This window comes from Hypanus sabinus, chromosome 21, assembly GCF_030144855.1.
Source record: "Hypanus sabinus isolate sHypSab1 chromosome 21, sHypSab1.hap1, whole genome shotgun sequence".
NCBI lineage: Eukaryota > Metazoa > Chordata > Chondrichthyes > Myliobatiformes > Dasyatidae > Hypanus > Hypanus sabinus.
Window position 1 is genome coordinate 51,896,388 of NC_082726.1, and position 23,888 is coordinate 51,920,275.

General features: G+C 42.1%; 1 long non-coding RNA gene across 1 annotated transcript in view; it reads left to right on the top strand.

Annotated features, from left to right (window-relative positions):
* Nucleotides 1-23,888, top strand: part of LOC132379247 (uncharacterized) — a 79,966-nt gene that overhangs the window by 9,023 nt on the left and 47,055 nt on the right. The window contains exon 2 of the long non-coding RNA XR_009507343.1: nucleotides 16,123-16,242. This is a non-coding gene — a long non-coding RNA (uncharacterized LOC132379247). The remainder of the gene's footprint in view (nucleotides 1-16,122; nucleotides 16,243-23,888) is intronic.

Genomic DNA, 23,888 nt, shown 5'->3' on the forward strand with positions numbered 1-23,888 from the left:
ACAACAAACTGTGCATATACAAAAAGAAAGAAAGAAATAATAATAATAAGTAAATAAATTATGAATATTGAAAACATGAGAGGAAGAGTCCTTAAAAGTGAGTCCACAGGTAGTGAGAATATTTCAATGATGGGACAAGTGAACTGAGTGAAGTTATCCCCTTGGGTTCAAGAGCATTGGTTGAGGGGTAATAACTGTTCTTGAACCTGTGGTGTGAGTCCTGAGGCTCCTGTACCTTACCTTCCTGATGCCAGCAGTGAGAAGAGAGCACGTCCGAGGTGGTGAGGGTCCCTGGGATGGATGCCGCTTTCCTGTGATAGTGTTTCAAGCAGATGTGCTCAATGGTGGTGAAGTGTTTACCTGTGATGGACTGGACTGCATCTAATGCTTTATGTTGATTTTCTGTTCAAGGGCATTGGTGTTTCCATTCCAGGCTGTGATGTAGCCAGTCAATATACATTCCACTACACATCTATGAAAGTTTGTCTAAGATTTAGATGTTATGCTGAATTTTCATAAACTCCTAAGGAAGCAGAGACTTTCTGTGCTTTCTTCGTAATTGCATTTACGTGCTGGGTCCAGGACAGTTCCTCCAAAAAATAACACCGAGGAATTTAAAGTTGCTGACCTTCTCCACCTCTGATCCTCTGTTGAGGACTGATTCATGGACCTCTAGTTTCATTGTCCTGAAGCCAATAATCAGCTCCTTGGTCTTGCTGACACTGAGTGAAAAGTTGCTGTTGTGGCACCACTCAGCCAGGTTTTCAGTCTCCCTCTTTTATGGTGATTCAGCACTACCTTTGATTCGACCAATGACAGTGGTGTTGTCAGCAAACTGAAATATAGATTGGAGCTGTGCTTAGTCTCACAGTCATTAACATAAATCAGGTAGAGCAGAGGGCTAAGTGCATAGCCTTGAGTTGCACCTGTGCTGATTGAGATTGTGACTCCTGAGACAGGGTTTTGACTGAAATGTTGAAAATTCCTTTCCAGCCACAGATGCTGCTCAACCCATTGAGTTCCTCCAGCAGATTGCAGTGTGCTGCTCCAGATTCCAGCATCTGTAGTTTCTTGTGTCTCTCTTGATTTGCCCAACTGTTCTTGCATGCACTTCATAAGGCAACTTAAGCCCAGATTCTGAACTGGATTAAATCTCTCTTTGCATCTTTGACATTCACATAATCCTTTTGCCTTCAAAACTAAATTTATTTATAGGGCACTCTTCGACAGCCAAACTTTTTATATTTTTATAAGATTATAAAAAAAGTTGAAAATCTTTCCAATCAGATGCTGATTACTTACCTTACCATGGTTATGTTGGTGTTTATTAGCTGCATCAGCATTGCTTCAGGCTATTGAATGATAAAGTGTACCACCTTATCTCAAGCCATTACAACTGATTCCCATTATGATAAAGAAAGGGAAAAAAAGACATTTGATTGGTCAATTGTCATCCTTCTTTTTGCTGAGTTACCTTGCGGGATTCTTCTGTAGAAGGTAAAAAGAGACATCATTAACCTTCTCTCCTTTCCTCATTCTCAGCATGACATACCTAGTATTAATTCCCTTATCTCAAAGGATGAGTCTTCTGTCTTGAATCCATATAGATGGTGCCGTCAAGATTATCACAAATCTTGCAGCTGTTTCTTGGCCATGCAATCTGACATTGTTAATATTTTCTGAGCCATGCCCATTAATCAATGACATATTTTCTCGGTTAAGTGAAGATATATGTGGTACTTTTTTTTTGTCTTATTAACCTTTTTTGGTTACACGAGCAGTACTGAGATTTTCACTCCTTATCTTGGGCAGCCTGCTGATTTGCGCAGAATGATATGTAGCATCCATTACACTCTGGTCCTGCAGCATAATTTCTTTCTTTTATAGATCTTCTTCACCAAATTCTAAATTGTGTACGACTTTATTGTCATTCTTTTATAACAAACCCTCCATATACCTCAAAGCGGTTGGAAGGCTGAACATTTAGACTCATCTGTAAATGAATGTGTGATATATCAATGTAATCTATAAAGACAAAGACACCAAATTTGATCAAAGAACAATTACACTTAGTGACCATTTTATTAGGCACACCTGTACTCCTGCTCGAAAATGCAAATATCGAATCAGCCAATCATCAGTTTAACGGGGGCACGGCTGCGCAAGTGCGTGTAAGTCGGACTGTGAAGCAGGGGAAGTATTTAAAGAGAACATTAGATGGAGTGGGCGATGGAGTAGAGGGAGACAGAGTAGGAAGGCTTTGTCTTGAGAGGCTTTGGCAAGCAGAGGCTGAGGACGAGCTTGCTCCCAGTGAGGTAAGGCCGGGTAAGTTCCTTTCAAAGGAGAAAGTTTCAAAAGTTGAGGCAAGTATTGGGTAGGTCATGGCAGCTGAGTTCGGCCCCGTGGTTTGTTCATCCTGCAGCATGTGGGAAATTAGGGATACTTCCAGTGTCCCTGACGACTATGTGTGCAAGAAGTGTGTCCAACTGCAGCTTCTGGCAGACCGCATTGAGCGTCTGGAGCTGTGACTGGAGCATCCGCAATGCTGAGAAAGTCGTGAATAGCACGTTCAGTGAGTTGGCCACACCGCAGGTAAAGGCTACACAGGCAGAAAGTGAAGGGGTGGACACTAGACAGCATAGCAGTAGGCAGGTAGTGCAGGAGTCCCCCGAGGTCAACTCCCTCCTAAACAGATTTACTGTTTTGGATACTGTTGGGGGAGATGTCTCAACAGGGGAAGGCAGCAACAGCCGAGTTCATTGCACCATGGGTGGCACTGCGGCACAGGAGGGAAGGAAAAGGAGTGGGAGATATGGGATTCGATTGTAAGGGGAATAGATAGGCGTTTCTGCAGCCGCAAACGAGACTCCAGGATGGTATGTTGCCTCCCTGGTGCAAGGGTCAAGGATGTCTCTGAGCAGCTGCAGGACATTCTGGAATGAGAGGGTGAATAGCCAGTGGTTGTGGTGCACATAGGTACCAACGATATAGGTAAAGAACGGGATGAGGTCCTACAAGGTGAACTTAGGGAGTCAGGAGATAAACAAAAAGGTAGGACCACAAAGGTAATAATCTCTGGATTACTACCAGTGCCATGCGCTAGTCAGAGTAGAAATAGAAGGATATTTCAGATGAATATGTGGCTTGAAAAATGGTGCAAGGGGGAGGGATTCAAATTTCTGGGGCATTGGAATCAGTTCTGGGGGAGGTGGGACCAGTATAAACAGGAAGGTCTGCACCTGGGCTGGACTGGAACCAATGTCCTTGGGGGAGCTTTTGCTACTGCTGTTCAGGAGGATTTAAACTAATGTGGCAGGAGGATGGGAACAAGTGCAGAGTGACAGAGGGGTGTAAAATGAGGGTAGAAGCAAAAAGTAGTAAGGTGAAAAGTAAAAGTGGCAGGCAGGCAAATCCAGGGCAAAAAGCAAAAAGGGCCACTTTTCAACATAATTGTATAAGGCTAAGAATGTTGTAAGAACAAGCCTGAAGGCTTTGTGTGTCAATGTGAGGAGCATTTATAACAAGGTGGATGAATTGAATGTGCAGATAGTTATTAATGAATATGATATAGTTGGGATCACAGAGATATGGCTCCACAGTGACCAAGGATGGGAACTCAACATCCAGGGATATTCAATATTCAGGAGGGATAAACAGGAAAGAAAAGGAGGTGGGGTAGCATTGCTGGTTAGAGAGGAGATTAACGCAATAGAAAGGAAGGACATTAGCCTGGAGCATGTGGAATCGATATGGGTAGAGCTGCATACACTAAGGGGCAGAAAACACTGGTGGGAGTTGTATACCAGCCACCAAACAGTAGTAGTGAAGTTGGGGATGGCATTAAACAGGAAATTAGAAATGCGTGCAATAAAGAAACAGTAGTTATAATGGGTGACTTCAATCTACATATAGATTGGGTAAACCAAATTGGTAAGGGTGCTGAGGAAGAGGATTTCTTGGAATGTATGCGGGATGATTTTCTGAACCAACATGTCGAGGAAGCAACTAGAGACCAGGCCATTCTAGATTGGGTATTGAGCAATGAGGAAGGGTTAGTTAGCAATCTTGTTGTGCGAGGCCCCTTGGGTAAGAGTGAACATAAAATGGTGGAATTTTTCATTTAGATGGAGAGTGACATAGTTAATTCAGAAACAAAGGTTCTGAACTTAAAGAAGGGTAACTTTGAAGGTATGAGACGTGAGTTAGCTAAGATAGACTGGCAAATGATACTTAAAGGGTTGACGGTGGACATGCAATGGCAAGCATTTAAAGATCGCATGGATGAACTACAACAATTGTTCATCCCAGTTTGGCAAAAGAATAAACCAGGAAAGGTAGTGCACCCGTGGCTGACAAGGGAAATTAGGGATAGTATCAAGTCCAAAGAAGAAACATATAAATTAGCAAAAAAAAGTGGCACACCTGAGGACTGGGAGAAATTCAGAGACCAGCAGAGGAGGACAAAGGGCTTAATTAGGAAAGGGAAAAAAGATTATGAGAGAAAGCTGGCAGTGAACATAAAAACTGACGGTAAAAGCTTTTATAGATACGTGAAAAGAAAAAGATTGGTCAAGACAAATGTAGGTCCTTTACAGTCAGAAATAGATAAATTGATCATAGGGAACAAAGACATGGCAGACCAATTGAATAACTACTTTGGTTCTGTCTTCACTAAGGAGGACATAAATAATCTTCCGGAAATAGTAAGGGACCGAGGGTCTAGTGAGATGGAGGAACTGAGAGAAATACATGTTAGTAGGGAAGTGGTGTTAGGTAAATTGAAGGGATTAAAGGCAGATAAATCCCTAGGGCCAGATGGTCTGCATCCCAGAGTGCTTAAGGAAGTAGCCCAAGAAATAGTGGATGCATTAGTGATAATTTTTCAAAACTCCTTAGATCCTGCGGATCCTGCGGATTGGAGGGTGGCTAATGTAACCCCACTTTTTAAAAAAGGAGCGAGAGAGAAACAGGGGAATTATAGACTGGCTAGTCTGACGTCAGTGGTGGGGAAAATGCTAGAGTTGGTTATCAAAGATGCGATAACAGCACATTTGGAAAGAGGTGAGATCATCGGACAAAGTCAGCATGGATTTGTGAAAGGAAAATCATGTCTGACGAATCTTATAGAATTTTTTGAGGATGTAACTAGTTGAGTGGATAGGAGAGAGCCAGTGGCTGTGGTATATTTAGATTTTCAAAAGGCTTTTAATAAGGTCCCACACAGGAGATTAGTGTGCAAACTTAAAGCACACGGTATTGGGGGTATGGTATTGATGTGGATAGAGAATTGGTTGGCAGACAGGAAGCAAAGAGTGGGAGTAAATGGGACCTTCTCAGAACGGCAGGCAGTGACTAGTGGGGTACCGCAAGGCTCAGTGCTGTGACCCCAGTTGTTTACAATATGTATTAATGATTTAGACAATGGAATTAAATGCAGCATCTCCAAGTTTGCGGATGACACGAAGCTGGGCGGCGGTGTTAGCTGTGAGGGGGATGCTAAGAGGATGCAGGGTGACTTGGATAGGTTAGGTGAGTGGGCAAATTCATGGCAGATGCAATTTAATGTGGATAAATGTGAGGTTATCCACTTTGGTTGCAAGAACAGGAAAACAGATTATTATTTGAACGGTGGCCGATTAGGAAAAGGGGAGGTGCGACGAGAACAGGGTGTCATTGAAGGTGGGCATGCAGGTACAGCGGGCAGTGAAAAAAGCAAATGGTATGTTGGCATTCATAGCAAAAGGATTTGAGTACAGGAGCAGGGAGGTTCTACTGCAGTTGTACAAGGCCTTGGTGAGAACGCACCTAGAGTATTGTGTGCAGTTTTGGTCCCCTAATCTGAGGAAAGACATTCTTGCCATAGAGGGAGTACAAAGAAGGTTCACCAGATTGATTCCTGGGATGGCAGGACTTTCATATGAAGAAAGACTAGATCGACTAGGCTTAAACTCGCTGGAATTTAGAAGATTGAGGGGGGATCTTATTGAAACGTATAAAATTCTAAAGGGATTGTACAGGCTAGATGCAGGAAGATTGTTTCTGATGTTGGGGAAGTCCAGAACAAGGGGTCACAGTTTAAGGATAAAGGGGAAGCCTTTTAGGACCAATATGAGGAAAAACTTCTTCACACAGAGAGTGATGAATCTGTGAAATTCTCTGCCTCAGGAAACAGTTGAGGCCGGTTCATTGGCTATATTTAAGAGGAAGTTAGATATAGCCCTTGTGGCTAAAGGGATTGGGGGTATGGAGAGAAAGCAGGTACAGGGTTCTGAGTTGGATGATCAGCCGTGATCATACTGAATGGCGGTGCAGGCTCGAAGGACCGAATGGCCTACTCCTGCATCTATTTTCTATGTTTCTATGTTTCTATCCTACAGCAATTCAATGCTTAAAAGCATGCAGGCATGGTTAAAGAAATTCAAGCTAAATGTCAGAATGGGGAAGAATAGGATCTCATTGACGTTGAGTGTGGAATGATTGTTGGTGCTAGGCAGGGTTTGAGTATCTCAGAAACTGCTGATCTCTTGTGATTTTTATGCACAACAGTCTCTAGAGCTTACAGAGAATGGTGTGAAAATTTTAAAAAAACATCTAGGGCGCAGTAGTTCTGTGGATGGTGTGTATATTTCAATGCGAGGAGTTCTGTGGGAAAGGCAGAAGATCTGAGGGCCTGGATTGACAGATGGAGTTATGACATCATAGCCATTACTGAAACTTGGCTACAGGAGGGGCAGGACTGGCAGCTCAATGTTCCAGGGTTCAGATGTTTCAGATGTGATAGAGGCAGAGGGATGAAGGGTGAGGGTGGCTTTGCTAGTTAGGGAAAATATTACAGCAGTGCTTCGACAGGACAGATTAGAGGGCTTGTCTGCCGAGGCCATATGGGTGGAGCTGAGAAACAGGAAAGGTATGACTACATTAATAAGGTTGTATTATAGACCACCCAACAGTCAGTGAGAATTGGAGGAGCAAATCTGCAGAGAGATAACAGACAACTGCAGGAGACAGAAAGTTGTGATTGTAGGGGATTTTAATTTTCCACACATTGATTGGGACTCCCATACTGTTAAAGGTCTAGATGGGTTAGAGTTTGTGAAATGTGTTCAGGAAAGTTTTCTAAATTAATATATAGATGTACCAACTAGGGAGGATGCAATATTAGATCTCCTATTAGGAAATGAGTTAGGGCAGGTGATGGAAGTGTGTGTAGGGGAACACTTTGGTTCTAGTAATCATAACATCATTAGTTTCAACTTGATCATGGATAAAGATAGATCTGGTCCTTGGGTTGAAGTTCTAAACTGGAAAAAGGCCAAATTTGAAGAAATTAGAAAGGATCTAAAAAGTGTAGATTGGGCCAGGTTGTTCTCTGGCAAGGATGTGATTGGTAAGTGGGAGGCATTCAAAGGAGAAATTTTGAGAGTGCAGAGTCTGTATGTTCCTGTCAGGGTTAAAGGCAAAATGAATAAGAATAAGGAACCTTGGTTCTCGAGGGATATTGGAACTCTGATAAAGAAGAAGAAAGAGATGTATAACATGTACAGGCAACAGGGAGGTAATAAGATGCTTGAGGAGTACAAAAAGAGTAAGAAAATACTTAAGAAAGAAATAAGGAGGGCTAAAAGAAGACAGGAGATTGCTTTGGCAGTCAGGGTGAAGGATAATCCTAAGAGCTTCTACAGGTATGTTAAGAGCAAGAGGATAGTAAGGGATAAAATTGGTCCTCTTGAAGATCAGAGTGGTCGGCTATGTATGGAACCAAAAGAAATGGGAAAGATACTAAATGGGTTTTTTGCATCTGTATTTATTAAGGAAACTAGAATGGAGTCTATGGAAACAAGGTAAACAAGTGGGGGGGGGGCATGGAACTTATACAGATTGAAGAGGAGGAGGTGCTTGCTGTCTTGAGGCAAATCAGAGTAAATAAATCCCCAGGACCTGACAGGGTATTCCCTCGGACCTTGAAGGAGACTAGTGTTGAAATTACAGGGGCCCTGGCAGAAATATTTAAAATGTCGATATCTATGGGTCAGGTGCTGGAGGATTGGAGGATAGCTCATGTAGTTCCGTTGTTTAAAAAAGGCTCAAAAAGTAAGCTGGGAAATTATAGGCCGGTAAGTTTGACATCGGTAGTAGGTAAATTATTGGATGGAATACTAAGAGATAGGATCTACAAGTATTTGGATAGACAGGGACTTATTAGAAAAAGTCAGCATGGCTTTGTGCGTGATAGGTCATGTTTAACCAAACTATTAGAGTTTTTCGAGGAAGTTACCAGGAAAGTGGATGAAAGGAAGGCAGTGGATGTTGTATACATGGACTTCAGTAAGGCCTTTGACAAGGTCCCGCATGGGAGGTTAGTTAGGAAGATTCAGTCGCTTGGTATACATGGAGAGATAGTAAATTAGATTAGACATTGGCTAAACGGAAGAAGCCAGAGAGTGGTAGTGGAGGATTGCTTCTCTGAGTGGAGGCCTGTGACTAGTGGTGTGCCACAGGGATCAGTGCTGGGTCCACTGTTATTTGTCATCTATAGCAATGATCTGGATGATAATGTGGCAAATTGGATCAGTAAATTTGCTGATGATACGAAGATTGGAGGTGTAGTGGACAGTGAGGAAGGTTTTCAAAGCTTGCAAAGGGATTGGACCAGTTAGATGAATGGGCTGAAAAATGGCAGATGGAGTTTAATGTGGACAAATGTGAGGTATTGCACTTCAGAAGGTCAAACCAAGGTAGAACATACAAGGTAAATGGTAGGACACTGAGGAGTGCAGTAAAAGAGAGGGATCTGGGAATATAGGTGAATAATTCCCTAAAAGTTGCTTCACAAGGAGATAGGGTCGTAAAGAGAACTTTTTGTATATTGGCCTTTATAAATCAAAGTATTGAGTATAAGAGTTGGAATGTAATTGTGAGGTTGTATAAAAGATTGGTGAGACTGAAATTGGAGTATTGTGTGCAGTTTTGGTCACCTACTTACAGGAAGGATATTAATAAGGTTGAAAGAGTGAAGAGAAGGTTTACAAGGATGTTGCCAGGACTTGAGAAACTGAGTTACAGAGAAAGGTTGAATGGGTTAGGACTTTATTCCCTGGAGCGTAGGAGAATGAGGGGAGATTTGATAGAGGTATATAAAATTATGATGGGTATAGATAGAGTGAATGCAAGCAGGCTTTTTCCACTGAGGCCAGGGGAGAAAAAAAACAGAGGACATGGGTTAAGGGTGAAGGGGAAAAGTTTAAAGGGAACATTGGGGGGGGGGGCTTCTTCACACAGAGAGTGGTGGGAGTGTGGAATGAGCTGCCATATGAAGTGGTGAATGTGGGCTCACTTTTGACATTTAAGAAAAACTTGGACAGGTACATGGATTAGAGAGGTTTGGAGGGATATGGCCCAGGTGCAAGTCAGTGGGACTAGGCAGAAAAATAGTTCAGCACAGCCAAGGAAGGCCAAAAGGGCTATTTCTGTGCTGTAATGTTCTATGGTTCTATGGACAAAAATGCCTTGTTAATGAGGGAGGTCAGAGGAGAATGGCCAGACTGGTTCAAGTGACAGGCAGCCTACAGTAACTCAAACTACCATGTGTTGTGCAGAAGGGCATCTCTGAACGTACAACGTATTGAATCTTGAAGAGGATGGGTTACAGCCGCAGAAGACCACAAACATACACTCAGTGGCCACTTTATTAGGTACCTGAGTGTATAGAAGTGGATTACAAGCTTCTTTAAGGTTTTAAATTTATTCCTTGGGTTACTATTTTCACCCTTTTGGTTAACTTGCTGTCCACAAAGCTGCCTTATTTTAAACTTTAACTTCTTCCTTGATATGGCAACTACTTTACCCAAATCTGCAATGGATTGCTTAGAGTTGTGAATGAAGTCCATCACTGAGGGTATCTTCATGAGATGGTGCCTCAAGAAGGTGGCACTCAATTGGCACACAAGCAAAAGATTTTCATGGTACAGGTGATAACTATGAAACTAAATCCAATTTATATGAGGTAAGCTAGATCCCTTTGCGCTCACTGTTCTTGCCATGGGTGAAGATCAGTTACTTCTCCATTAGAAAACACAATACTGAGCAACTATCCCTCTTTTTGTCATGCACATCTCAAAGTGACAACATAACGTATCCAGTTGCCCAAATATTCAGACAGAAACAGTGTGATAAACATAAAGGAGGAAGGGAGAGAGGCATAGCCCTTCAGTTTGCTATAAACAAAGTGCTTCTCTCTTATTCACTATTGCTTCCTGTTGCCTCTATGTTCGCCTGTGAAGGAGTTTCCTCGGACCATTCAGTGTGTGCTGACCCATTTTTCTACCTCGTCCCATTTACCTAAACCCAGACTAGAGCCCTCCATATCCCTCCCATTCATGTACTTATCCAAACTTTTCTTAAATGTTGCAATTGAACACACATTCATCACTTTCCCTGGCAGCTCATTCCACATCCTCACTACCCTCTGAGTGAAGAAGTTTCCCTTTAGGATCCCATTAAATATTTCACCTTTCACCCTAAATTTATGGCATCTAGTTCGAGTTCTCACCCATCCTCAGGTTTAAAAGCCTACATGCATCCTAAATATACTCCTCATCATTTTGCATACCTCTGTAAGATCTCCCCTCATTTTCCTATGCTCCAGCGAATAAAATCCTAACCTTTCCCTATAACTCAGGTCCTCAAATGCTGGCAGCATCCTTGTAATTTTTTTCAGCAGTCTTTCAAACTTATTAATACCTCTTCTACAAGTAGGTGGCCAAAACTGCACATAACACTCCAAGTCTGGCTTCACCAAAGTCTTGTAGAACTTCAGCATAACGTCCCCACTCCTGGATTCCATGTTCTGATCATGAAGGCCATTGTGCCAAATGCTCTCTATCTACCTGTGATACCACTTTCAAGGAATTACAGAACCATAGAAAACTACAGCACAGTACAGGCCCTTCAGCCCTCCATGTTGTGTTGACCCATATAATCCTTAAAAACAGTACTAAACCCACACTACCCCATAACCCTCCATTTTTCTTTCATCCATGTGCCTGTCCACGAGGCTGTTAAATACCCCTAATGTTTTAGCCTCCACCACCATCCCTGGCAAGTCATTCCAGGCACTCACAACCCTCTGTGTAAAAAATTTACCCCTGATGCCTCCCCTAAACTTCCCTCCCTTAATTTTGTACCTATGCCCTCTGGTGTTTGCTATTGGTGCCCTGGGAAACAGGTACTGACTATCCACCCTATCTATGCCCCACATAATCTTGTAGACCTCTATCAAATCCCCTCTCATTTTTCTACGCTCCAAAGAGAGAAGTCCCAGCTCTGCTAACCTTGCTTCATATGACTTGTTCTCCAATCCAGGCAACATCCTGGTAAATCTCCTCTGCACCCTCTCCATAGCTTCCACATCCTTCCTATAATGAGGTGACCAGAATTGAACACAATACTCTAAGTGCAGTCTCAACAGAAATTTGTAGAGTTGCAACATGACCTCTCTACTCTTGAACTCAATCCCCCTGTTAATGAAGCATAGCATCCCACAGGCCTTCTTAACTATCCTATCAACCTGTGCAGCGACCTTGAGGGATGTATGGATTTGAACCCCAAGGTCCCTTTGTTTGTCCACACTCTTAAGTAACCGACCATTAATCCTGTACTCAGTCTTCTGGTTTGTCCTTCCAAAATGCATCACCTCACACTTGTCTGGATTGAACTCCATCTGCCATTTTTCTGCCCAACTCTGCAGCCTGTCTGTATCCTCTTGTAACCTTCGACAACCTACAGCTCCATCCACAACTCCTCCAATCTTTGTGTCATCCGCAAACTTACTCACCCATCCTTCTGCCTCTACATCCAGGTCATTTATAAAAATCACAAATAGCAGGGGTCCTAGGACAGATCCCTGCAGGACTCCACTAGTCACCGACCTCCAGGCAGAATACTTTCCTTCCACAACCACCCTGTGCTTTCTTCCTTTTAGCCAATTTTTTATCCAAACAGCCAAGGTTCCACTTATCCCATGCCTCATGACTTTCTGGATGAGTCTCTCATGAGGGACCTTGTCAAATGCTTTGCTAAAGTCCATGTAGTCCACTGCCCTACCCTCATCAATTTCTTTTGTTACCTCTTCAAAAAACTCAATCAGGCTCGTGAGGCACGATCTTCCCTTCCCAAAGCCATGTTGACTATCCATGAGTAGACTGTACTTCTCCAAATGCTCATAGATCCTATCCTTAAGAATCTCTTCTAGTAGTTTGCAGACCACCAACGTAAGACTCACCGGGATATAGTTCCCAAGTTTCTCCCTATTACCTTTTTTAAACAAGGGAACTACATTTGCCATTCTCCAGTTCTCCGGCACTTCCCCTGCAGCCAAAGAGGATTCAAGGATCATGGCTAATGCTCCTGTGATCTCTTCTCTCAATTCCCATAAAAACCTGTGGTGTATCATATCCAGACCAGGGGATTTATCAATCTTAATGTTTTTAAGAAGATCCAGCACTTCTTCTTACTTAATCTCCACATTGTCCAGCACATAGGCCTGCTCTACTTTGACTTCATCCTGATCAAGATCCTTTTCACTTGTGGATGTTGGAACAGGATCAGATCCACACGTAACCAAAGAAAGGAATATGTGGCAGATACTCAGCGGATCAAGCAGCATCTGTGGAGAGAGAAAGAGAGTTGATATTTTAAGGCACACCTAGAAAAACTTAGAATGTAAACATGTTTTAAGCTGCAGAGAAAATGGAGGAATGAAGAGAAAAAAGAGAGCGGAGAGCAGGATAAGAGAAATGTTGGACCAAGGAGGTGCGATGTCCATTTATTTACCCTTTCATCATCCAACCCAGTAGCCTCTGTCTGTCCTCACTTCACCTCCCCACTTGCTCATCATCCCTCACTCCTGCTTGGAATGGAAAAGCAATAGGACACAAAAACCAGTGCTACCATTTCCCAATATTACCTTCCTTACTTATCAGATTCCAGAACTTGTAGCTTTTGTGTCCCCATTCATCATCCAACCCAATAACCTCTGTCTCTGTCTTCACCTCTCCTCCCCCACCTCGTTCCATCCACCTATCTTCCCTCACTTCTCCTCAATCCATCTATCACCTATCAACATCAGTCTTACTCTTCTGCCTCTTCTCTTTACACTGGCTACTGTTAGATCATGATACTTTTGTGATCCAAGGGTTCCTCAGAAGTCAAGAATGTGGCATAAAGGTTGTTGCTTATGGCTGTCTATTATCTGTTATGAGAGACAGACAGACAGACAGACACACATACTTTATTCATCCTGAGAGAAAATGGGTTTCGTTACAGTCGCACCAACCAAGAATAGTGTAGAAATATAGCAATATAAAACCACAAATAATTAAATAATAACAAGTAAATTATTCCAAGTGGAAATAAGTCCAGGACCAGCCTATTGGCTCAGGGTGTCTGACACTCCAAGGGAGGAGTTGTAAAGTTTGATGGCCACAGGCAGGAATGACTTCCTATGACGCTCAGTGTTGCATCTTGGTGGAATGAGTCTCTGGCTGAATGTACTCCTGTGCCTAACCGGTACATTATGGAGTGGATGGGAGACATTGTCCAAGATGGCATGCAACTTGGACAGCATCCTCTTTTCAGACACCACCGGCAGAGAGTCCAGTTCCACCCCGACAACATCACTGGCCTTACGAATGAGTTTGTTGATTCTGTTGGTGTCTGCTGCCCCAGCACATAACAGCAAACATGATAGCACTGGCCACCACAGACTTGTAGAACATCCTCAGCCTCGTCTGGCAGATGTTAAAGGACCTCAGTCTCCTCAGGAAGTAGAGACGGCTCTGACCCTTCTTGTAGACAGCCTCAGTGTTCTTTGACCAGTCCAGTTTATTGTCAATTTGTTTCCCCAGGTATTTGTAATCCTCCACCATGTCCACACTGACCACTTGGTTGGAAACAGGGGTCACCGGTGCCTTAGCCCTCCTCAGGTCCACCACCAGCTCCTTAGTCTTTTTCACATTAAGCTGCAGATGATTCTTCTCACACCATGTGACAAAGTTTCCCACTGTAGCCCTGTACTCTGCCTCATCTCCCTTGCTGATGCATCCATCTATGGCAGCACAGTAGAGCGCAGTAGAAGAAGAAGAAGAAGAAGGGATGAGAGAACAAAGAAAATAACAGAAAAAAAAACAGTCATGGTCATCTTATACCAGTCTAGAGATAACACAAATTCCATTGATACCAGTTAACCTATAATATAGCCAAATTCAAGTGGTGTGACATTTGCTACTGAAAACTAAGTTTCTAGAAATATACAGTAGCAAATATACCATTTTATTTTGTGCCTGTATTTTACTGCTATCTTATATGTACCTTGTGCTGTGTATGACTTTTGGTACTGTGTTTGCACCTTGACCCTGGAGTAATGCTGTTTCATTTATCTGTATTCATGTATGGCTGAATTTGAACTTGAAAAACTACTGTACAATCACATGTATACAGCTGTTAATACACAAATAGAAGCAAGCATGAAAAATTAAACAACAAGAAAACGAACAATTCTACACCCCAATCCGACACCGCGTTTCCTCTGCATTTTCAGAACTGATGCAGAATCTTGATGCTGATGATACGCTGAGTTCCTCTAGCAGATTGTTTGCTGCTCTAAAGATCTTCCCCTCTTTAGGTTCTTTAGGTGGTTGCTTTCTTTGTGACTTCCAGATATTTCTACTTCTGCTTCCCAAACTTGTTCTTTCCCCAGAGTATTTTATTCCCCAGAGTATTTTATTACTTGATGTATTTCAGACAAATGATTAGCACCATTGATATGGGAAAGTGGTGTATAATATAAGATATAGGAGCAGAATTAGGCTATTTGGCCTATCGAGTCCGCTCTGCTATTCCATCTTAGATTGATTTATTATGATCCCTCTCAACCCCATTTTCCTGCCTTCTCCCAGTAATCTTTGATGCCGTAACTAATCCAGAAACTATCAACTTCTGTTTTAAATTTTACTCGTGACTTGGCCTCCACAGCCTTCTGTGCCATGAACTCCACAGAGTCACCACCCTCTGGCTAAAGAAATTCCTCCTCATCTCTGTCCTGAGCAGCTTCTATTCTGAGGCTGTGCTCTCTGGTCCTAGACCCCCCTACTAGAGAAAACATCCTCTCCACATCCTCTCGGCCTTTTGACATTCGATAGGTTTCACTGAGAATTCTCCCTCATACTTCTAAACTCGAGTGAGCACAGGCCCAGAGCCATCAGATGCTCCTCATAAGTCAGCCCTTACTTTCACAGGATAATTATCCTGAACCTTTTTTGGACGCTTTCCAATGCCAGCATATCTTTTCCCAAAACTGCTTACAATGCTAACAAACTCGCTCACAATAACATCCACATTATTTTATTTATTGAGATAGAGCACAGAACAGGCCCATCGAGCCACAGTGCCCAGTAAACCCCAATCTAACACTGTCCTAATGACAGGACAATTTACAATGACCAATTAACCTACCAACCAGTACGTCTTTGGGCTATGACCCACGCGGTCAAGGGAGGATGTACAAGCTCCTTACAGACAGTGTCGGGAATTGAACCCGGGTCGTTGGTACTGTAAAACATTGTGCTAACCACTATGTTAACTGTAGGAACAGCATGTTGAAGAGTGGAGTGCTGTTACTTTGTGTACATTAACGTTGCCAACTGCCAAATAAAAGTCATGGGTCTCCCCTCAGTGCATGCCAAGTGGCTAAAATATTTCTGTGATGAAAATCTTTACATTGATGTTTGCACAAAGCTCTTGATGCATGCAGAGTGAAGCTCAGATGTGTCATAAACCATTGAGCTCTGTGTACAATAACAAGAAATCTGTCAAGGTTGCAAGTGATTAGGGAAATTTTGGCATCATAAGTCCTCAATAACTGTTCTAAATAAAGAGGTTGTATTGCTTTAGTTATATGTGGCGATTGCATTGAAATATTTCTCTTATGAGAGTGATAATTTTATTTTTTGTTGAGTGAGATGCATTTAAATGAATAGCAGATCCTTAAGGAAGTGCAGATATTACTGATTGTGAATGTAATCTTTATTTTAACTGTATCCATTAATACATATGGTTTCATCACAGGTCTGCAAAGAAGTGATACACACAAAATCCTGGAGAAGCTCAGCAGGTCAAGCAGCATCTATCTAGAGGAATAAAGGGTCAACGTTGTACACCAAAACGTCTCGATTTCTCTAATTTCAGGTAATTTCTCCCCTCTCCCCCACTCTCTTTTTCCATTCCTCTTTTTGACTCTCCTCTTACCCCCTTCTCTTAACCTGCTTATCATCTCCCTCTGGTGCCCCCTTTCCTTTCTCTCCTGTACATTCTCCTCTCCAATCAGATTCCTTCTTCTTCAGCCCTTTACCTTTTCCACGGATGTGCTGGGTTATTGGCTGTAGTTTTGATGGTCTCTGGATTGGGGTGTCCTTGAGGGGGGGGGGGGAGGTTCTGCTGTTGCTGGCACCGTGTGAGGGAGGTGTTGGTGCTTCTGCTGGCGCAAGTGGAGGGGTAGGGTGCTGATGCTTTTGCTGTTGCTTGTGCAAAGGGGGGGCTTTGGGGGCTTCAATGTTTCTGTTGTTCATTCCATGGGGTTTTTGTTTCATGGATGTCTGTGAAGAGTAAGAATTTCAGGTTGTATACCATATACATTCTCTGATATTAAAATGGTCCTTTGAACCTGTGTATAACATCCCAGCTTCTCTCTTCAACTCTCATTCCCCCACCCATCCACCTTCCCCCCTCACCTGGCTTCACCTATCATTTGGCATCTTGTACTCCTTCCCCTCACCCACCTTCTCATTCTGGCTCCTTTCCCCTTCTTTTCCATAACCTGACCCATCTGTCTACAAGTGATGTACGTTCAGCATTTGGTTCCCAGTTAATCTGTGTACAATAGTGCCAAGCACCATTTACATAACTTTGCACTTTGTAAATCATAACCACAAGAGACTCTGCAGATGCTGCAATTTCGGAGCAACTCACACAAAATGCTGGAGGAACTCAGCAGGTCAGGCAGCATCTATGGAAATAAATAAAGAATTGATGTTTTGGGCTGAGACTCTTCATCAGGACTTGATGAAGGGCCTTGGCCGAAAATGTCAACTGTTTATTCATTTCCATAGATGCTGCCCGACCAACTGAATTCGTCCAGCATTTTGTGTGTATTGCATTGTAGTTTGCAAAGTTTTCTGCTAATTTCTAATTAATGAATTACTTTTTGAGGTCCATTCACTCTCATGGAGGAAAACACTAAGAGAGAATATAAGTGCATCATCTCATTGGAGTCCAGGAGGCAGCCATGTGTCAGACGGTAGTTCATCTCTGTCAATGCATCCAATACCCCACACCAAACAGTCAGGGATCATACCCATAAGACAAAGGAGCAGAATTAAGCCATTTGCCCCATTGAGTCTGCTCTGCTATTTGACCATGGCTGATCCATTTCCCCCTTAACCCCATTCTCCTGCCTTCTCCCCATAAACTTTCATGTCCTGACTTAACAAGAATCTATCTTAATACAGCCAATGACCTGGTCTCCACAAACACCTGTGGCAACAAATTCCATTGATACACCACCCTCTGGCTAAAGAGCTCTGTTATAAATGGATCTCCCTCCATTCTGAGGGTGTCCTAGACTCCCCCAGTATAGGAACCTCTCCACATCCACCCAATCTAGGCCTTTCAACATTTGATAGGTTTCAATGAGATCACTCCCATTCTTCTAAATTCCAGTGAGTACAGGCTCAAAGCCATCAAACGCTCTTAATATGATAAGCCTTTCATTCTAAGAATCATTTTTGTGAACCTCCTTTGAACTCTCTCCAATGTCAACATATCCTTTATTAGATAAGGATCCAAAACTGCACCTCTAAGTGATGCCTCACCAGTGACATAAAGCCTCTGCATTATCTCCTTGTTTTTTCATATTCCAGATCTCTCAAAATGAATGCCAATATTATATTTGCCTTCCTCACAACTGACTCATCCCACAAGTCAACCCTTAGGGAATCCTGCACAAGGACTTCCAAGTCTCTTGGTACCTTGTATTTTTGAACTTTCTCCCTGTTTAGAAAATAGTCTACACTTTTATTCCTTCTACCTAAGTGCATGACCATACACTTCCCGACATGGTACTCCATTTGCCTCGTCTTCGCTCATTCTCCTCATCTGAGAAAGTCTTTCTGGAGCCTCCTTACCTCCTCAACACCACCTGCGACCCCCCCACCAATCTTTGTATCATCCACAAAATTGGCCACAAAGCCATCAATTCTGTCATCCAGATCATTAACATACTGTACAATGTAAAAAGTAGTGGTCCCAACACTGACCCCTGCAAATGCCACTAGTCACTGCCAGCCCATCAGAAAAGGCTTCCTTTATTCTCACTCTTTTCCTCCTGCCAATCACTTAATGCTCTATCCTTATTAGTATCTTTCCTGTAATACTATGGGCTCTTATCTTGCTAAGATTCTGATTCTGAATTTGATTTTGAAGCAGTTTCGTGTGCTGCACTTTGTCAACGGCCTTCTGAAAATGCAAAGACACGACAACGACTGATTCTCCTTTGTCTATCCTGCTTGTTTTGCCTGTACCCAACCTTTCCAAAAGCCAGCGACTACACAGAGCACAACTGAAAATTTATTTATCAAATTGTCTCTGTCTTTCTCCAGTGAACTGTTGAGTATGTCTTTATAAACTGCTAAAGACAGAATACCTGACAATAAACCTAAAAAATGTGGCTTTAAAATATGCTTGAAAACAATCTGCTTGTGTAAATGATTTCACATTAATGTCAACTTAAAGCTGTTCCATTTAGATTTGACATGTGATGGTTTCCTGCTTTGTGCTCATGTCTATGGTGCAACCTATTAGACAGAAATCGATGGAATAAACACATCAGCAGGTGGTGGGAAAATAAGTTATGCAACAAATATGTTGCATGAATGTGCAACGCAGCTCAGCCACAGATGCCAGCTGCTTCCTATTGAAACAATCAAAGCCAGGGCAATTGAGGTGGGTTCGCCCTCTGGAGCACTTATTACACTGAGTATAGCGGACACCAGAACAACAACTCAGTCAAGCAGGGACGTCTGGCATTTGGCTGGAAAGCAGGAAGCTGCATGCTGGAACCGTGCTTCTGCGGTCGGGGACAGAGGGACATGATAATCAGTTAAAGCTAGCCGGAGTTCAGGTTGTTTGAAAATGCAGAGCCGAAGGGAGAGGTCTTTCCTTCAATTGCTGTGGCAGTGCAGAGCTCACAATGGAAAATGAGCACATCCAAAGCTGGATCGAAGTCCAGTGTATTGGTGAGGAGCTCAGAAACATGGATTAGAAGGATTGGACTAAAGATCAACTGGAAGTGAGCAGTGAGTCTACAGCATCAATTATTTGTTGTGGTGTTGGTTGGCAAGGATTGGTGTTAGGACTGAGTTGGGAGGTTGTGATTAGCCATTGAGTGTGTTACTTGTCATAGGGCACCTAAGCCTCCTGTACCTAATAAAGTGGACACTAAGTGTATGCTTGCCTACTTCTGCTGCCGTAGCCCATCCACTTCAAGGTTTGACTTGCTGTGTGTTCAGAGATGCTCTTCTGCACACACTGTTGTTTATGCATGGTTATGCGAGTTACTTTCACCTTCCTGTCAGCTTGAACCAGTATGACCATTCTCCCGTGCATTGAGTTGCTGCTAAGTGATTGATTAAATATTTCCATTAACATGCAAGTGCATGGGTGTACCTAATAAGATTACCACTGAATGTAATTGGCATCATAGCTAGACAAGGTAGTCAGAGGCTTTATTCACCAGTCAGAACAGTGAGTGTAGAGTTGGGATGATATGTTACAGTTGTAGACGATTTTGGAGTGATTGCATTTGGAGTATCATGTTGAGTTTTTGTCATATTATGATATGCCATTAAAACTAGAAAGTTTGCTAAAAAGTTTTATGAGGAGGTTGCCAGTACTCAAGAAATCAGCTCATGGGCAGGGGATGGGCAGGCTAGGACTTTATTCCTTGGGGCATTGCGTGCTTAGGGTGATCTTATAGGGAATGGTGCTTAAAAAGCATGTGGAATCAAAAATTAAAGGGTATAGGTTTAAGGTGATAGGGAAAAAATAATAGAAAACTGAGAGGCAGCATTTTAATACAGACGGTGTTAGGTACATAGAACAAGCTGCCAGAGGAAGCAATTGAGGCAAGTGAATGGGGCAATATGGTAGCGTAGCAGTCAGCACAATGCTTTTCAGAACCAGCTCTAAGATCACGGTTCAATTCTTGTCATCGCCTGCAAGGAGTTTGTACCTTTTCCCCTGTGACCACATGGGTTTCCTCCCAAATTCCAAAGCCATGTGAGTTAGGGTTAGTAAAAAATTGTTATCATGCTATGTTACAATTATGGACCACCCAGCACATCCTTGATGCAAATGCTGCATTTCACTTCAATGTACATGTGACAAATAAAGCTTATAATTGTTTAGTTATATTTCCATGGATAGAAAAGGTTTAAGAGGATGTGGGCCAAACATGGACAAGCTTAGGTGGCATCTTGGTCAGCATGGCCAAATTGGGCCTAAGGGCCTCCTTCAGAACTGTATGACCCTATGGGATCTGGGAGTCAGGGTATCATTGGGTGGATGTGGAGATGAAGTTGCGAGCTGAGTGGAAGAGTTAAGGGGACTTGCTATTGAGGCATCCTTTCGATTATACTGCTGAAGAGCCAATAGTGCTACAGATGCCTGGTTGGGTTGAGACTATCATTGGTAGATAGGAACTAATTGCTCTCATTATTACTCAAAGAGACTGGTGTGGTGACTCACTCCCCACATATCCTTCCAACGAGAGAAATAGCTGACCCACTCAATCTCCATAACAGCTAAAATTCTGGAGCACGGTACACATTGTGTTGACCTTCAACTCTAGAGAAGATCAAATTTTGTCCAATGTCTGCATCAAGATCAATAACAGTCATCAAATTATAGAAAAATCATTGACTAATGTCAGTGATCAATAACCATATTGTAACGTTATCATAATTTCTAGCCCATTAATAAGGAAGAAAATGTTCACTGTGGAAGCTCTTTTGTCACAGATGAGTTCTATTTTATTAGGAATTGTGGATGGTTGGCAATGAGGGTAGAGATCAATTTTACTTGTGCATTAAGATTATGATCCATTTTAAATGAGTAATGTTATTTCAATATCAAATTTAAATTAGCCCTTTCAATATATAATCAGTGTTTAGTGTTCTATCAATAAAATTTAAGCAATCTGCATCAAAATCAGTTTTCAGATCTTATTCACTGAAGATTACAGTGAGGATTTGGAAACTTACACAGTTTCAATCAGTGTATAATACCTTTGGGGTAGGCCTTCTGCCCTGAAGCCGAAGCCAGTGCTGGGGCTTACCTGAAAACCCCAATGGAATTATTGGTTTCTGCCGCATCTCCTACTCAGCACTGCAACTGCCCCTCTTCCAGGCTTCTTATGGATTCCAACAGGAAGACAAAAGCTTGCATGAGCTTTCCAGTTCTTTGCTTAGAATCAACAAGTGCACAACAGAGAAGAGTGGAAGAGCAACCCTTACAACTTTGGTGGCCGATTCCACTCCTCAAAGGCTCAAGTTATAACAAAGTTTCCTGAATATGGTATATCACCCCAAAATGCTTTCTGAGGACACATCAATACTCTAGCAGTGTATCATGAGGTAAGAACTATCCTGTTAACAGGGGAAATATGTGATTCATATTCTTAAAGAATTCCATGGGGAACATAGCTTCAAGAAACATGCCACCTCTTTGGCAGAGCAAGGCATCAAATAGTGCCTGTCGTTCCCCATACATGTTTCCATTGCAAAGGAGATTTATCATGTACTGATAACATTGGAGTGAGGAAGACAGGAATCTAACATCCAAATGAAATAGGTAAGTAATTGTGTCCTTCCTCGTTCCAAGTTAACTGGTTACTGTCAGTTATCCTTTAGTGCTAGTGAGTGGCCAAAGGGAACTAAGAGAAAAAGGAATCAAAGATTTGTTGATCACGTGAAAGAGAATAAGTTGCAGAGCTGCAGAGGAGAAGTGAGGAGAATTGATTCACGAGACAACTTCGCTGGGAGATGGCAAAACTATGATGGCTGATTGGCTTCCTGCGGCGTGAAAAGAAAATACAACAGGCTGAAGGTTTGTGAGGTTCACTGGTGAATTGGATAATTCAAAGTTCAAAGTAAGTTTGTTATGAAAGGTCATATATGTCACCATATACTATCCTGAGATTAATTTTTTTAGAGCATGCTCAGTAAATCCAAGAGACACAATTGAATCAATGAAAGACTGTGCTCAATAGGATGGACAAACAAAAAGTATGCAAAAGTCAGCAAACTATGAAAATACAAAAGGAAATAATAATAATAATAATAATTTAATAAAAAGATTTAGAAAGAAAGAATAATAATAATAATAATAATAATAATAATAATAATAATATAATTATAATTGTGGGAACAGTTGAGTGATGGGGTGAGTGAACTTATCTTCTCTGCTTCAAGATCCTGATGGTTGAGGGTTAATAATTGTTCCTGAACTTGGTGGTATGGGTTTTAGGCTCCTGTATCTTCTTCCTGATGGACTGGATGGTGGGGGTCCTTGATGATGTATGCTGCTTTCTTATGACAGCACTTTGTAGATATTCTCAGTGGTGGAGAGGGCTTTACCTGTGAAGGAATGGGCTGTATCGACTACTTTTTGCAGGGTTTCTGTTCAGGGGTATTGGTGTTTCTATACCTGGCCATGATGTAATTAGTCAAAATACTCTCCACCACACATCTATAGAAGTTTGTTAACATATTAGCCGTCATGCTGAATCATCACAAACTTCTAAGGAAGTAGAAGTACTGCCATACTTTTTCTGTAATGCCACTTACACGCTGGACCCAGGACAGGTCCTCAGAAATGATAACTTCGAGGAGTTTAAAGTTGCTGACTCTCTCCTACCTCCGAGCAGTGAGTTGGTCAATGTGGTATCATTTGAGCAATTCTAACCTGGAGAGTTTCAATTTGTCTCCAATTGTTGCCTCTGCATCACAGGCCTCATTTATTTTGAGAGAAAAACCTAGCCTCTAAGTTTTATGATCCACAGACCATGAAGAAGAAACTCAGTTTATATAATTGCAGGGACATTTTACATAGGGAATGATAGAATCCTGTACCATCCCATTTATGTTTAAAGGATTATTTTTCATTTGAGAAGGAAGTAGACTCTTGAGACTGTTGCAAATTTTTAAGTTTGTATTTATAATGTAAATACGTTGCATCTGATGCTCTTTGTAATCAGAATAAGAATCAGAAACAGGTTTAATGTCATTGGCATATGTTATGAAATGAGTTAACTTTGTGTAGCAGTACAATGCAATACGTGATAATACATGATAATAGAGAGAAAAAGGAAAACTGAATTACAGTAAGTGTGTTTGTGTGTATATATATATATATATAAAATAAGAAATGCAAAATCTTGGGAAATAAAAAAATAGTACGGTGCTGTTCATGGGTTTAATGTCCATATGTCCATTCAGATATCAAATGCTGTTCCTGAATCATTCAGTGTGTGCCTTCAGGTTCCTGTATCTCCTTCCTGATGGTAGCAATGAGAAGAGGGCATATCCTAGGTGGTGGTGGTGGGGGGTCCTTAATGATGGACACTAACTTTCTGAGGCACCATTCCTTGAAGCCTAGTTACTATGGATGCTAGTACCCACGACAGAGTTGACTAATTTTACAACCTCCTGCAACTTACTGCAGTCTTGTGCTGTAGCCCCCTCCTCCCATACAAGACAGTGATGCAGCTCAATTAGGAA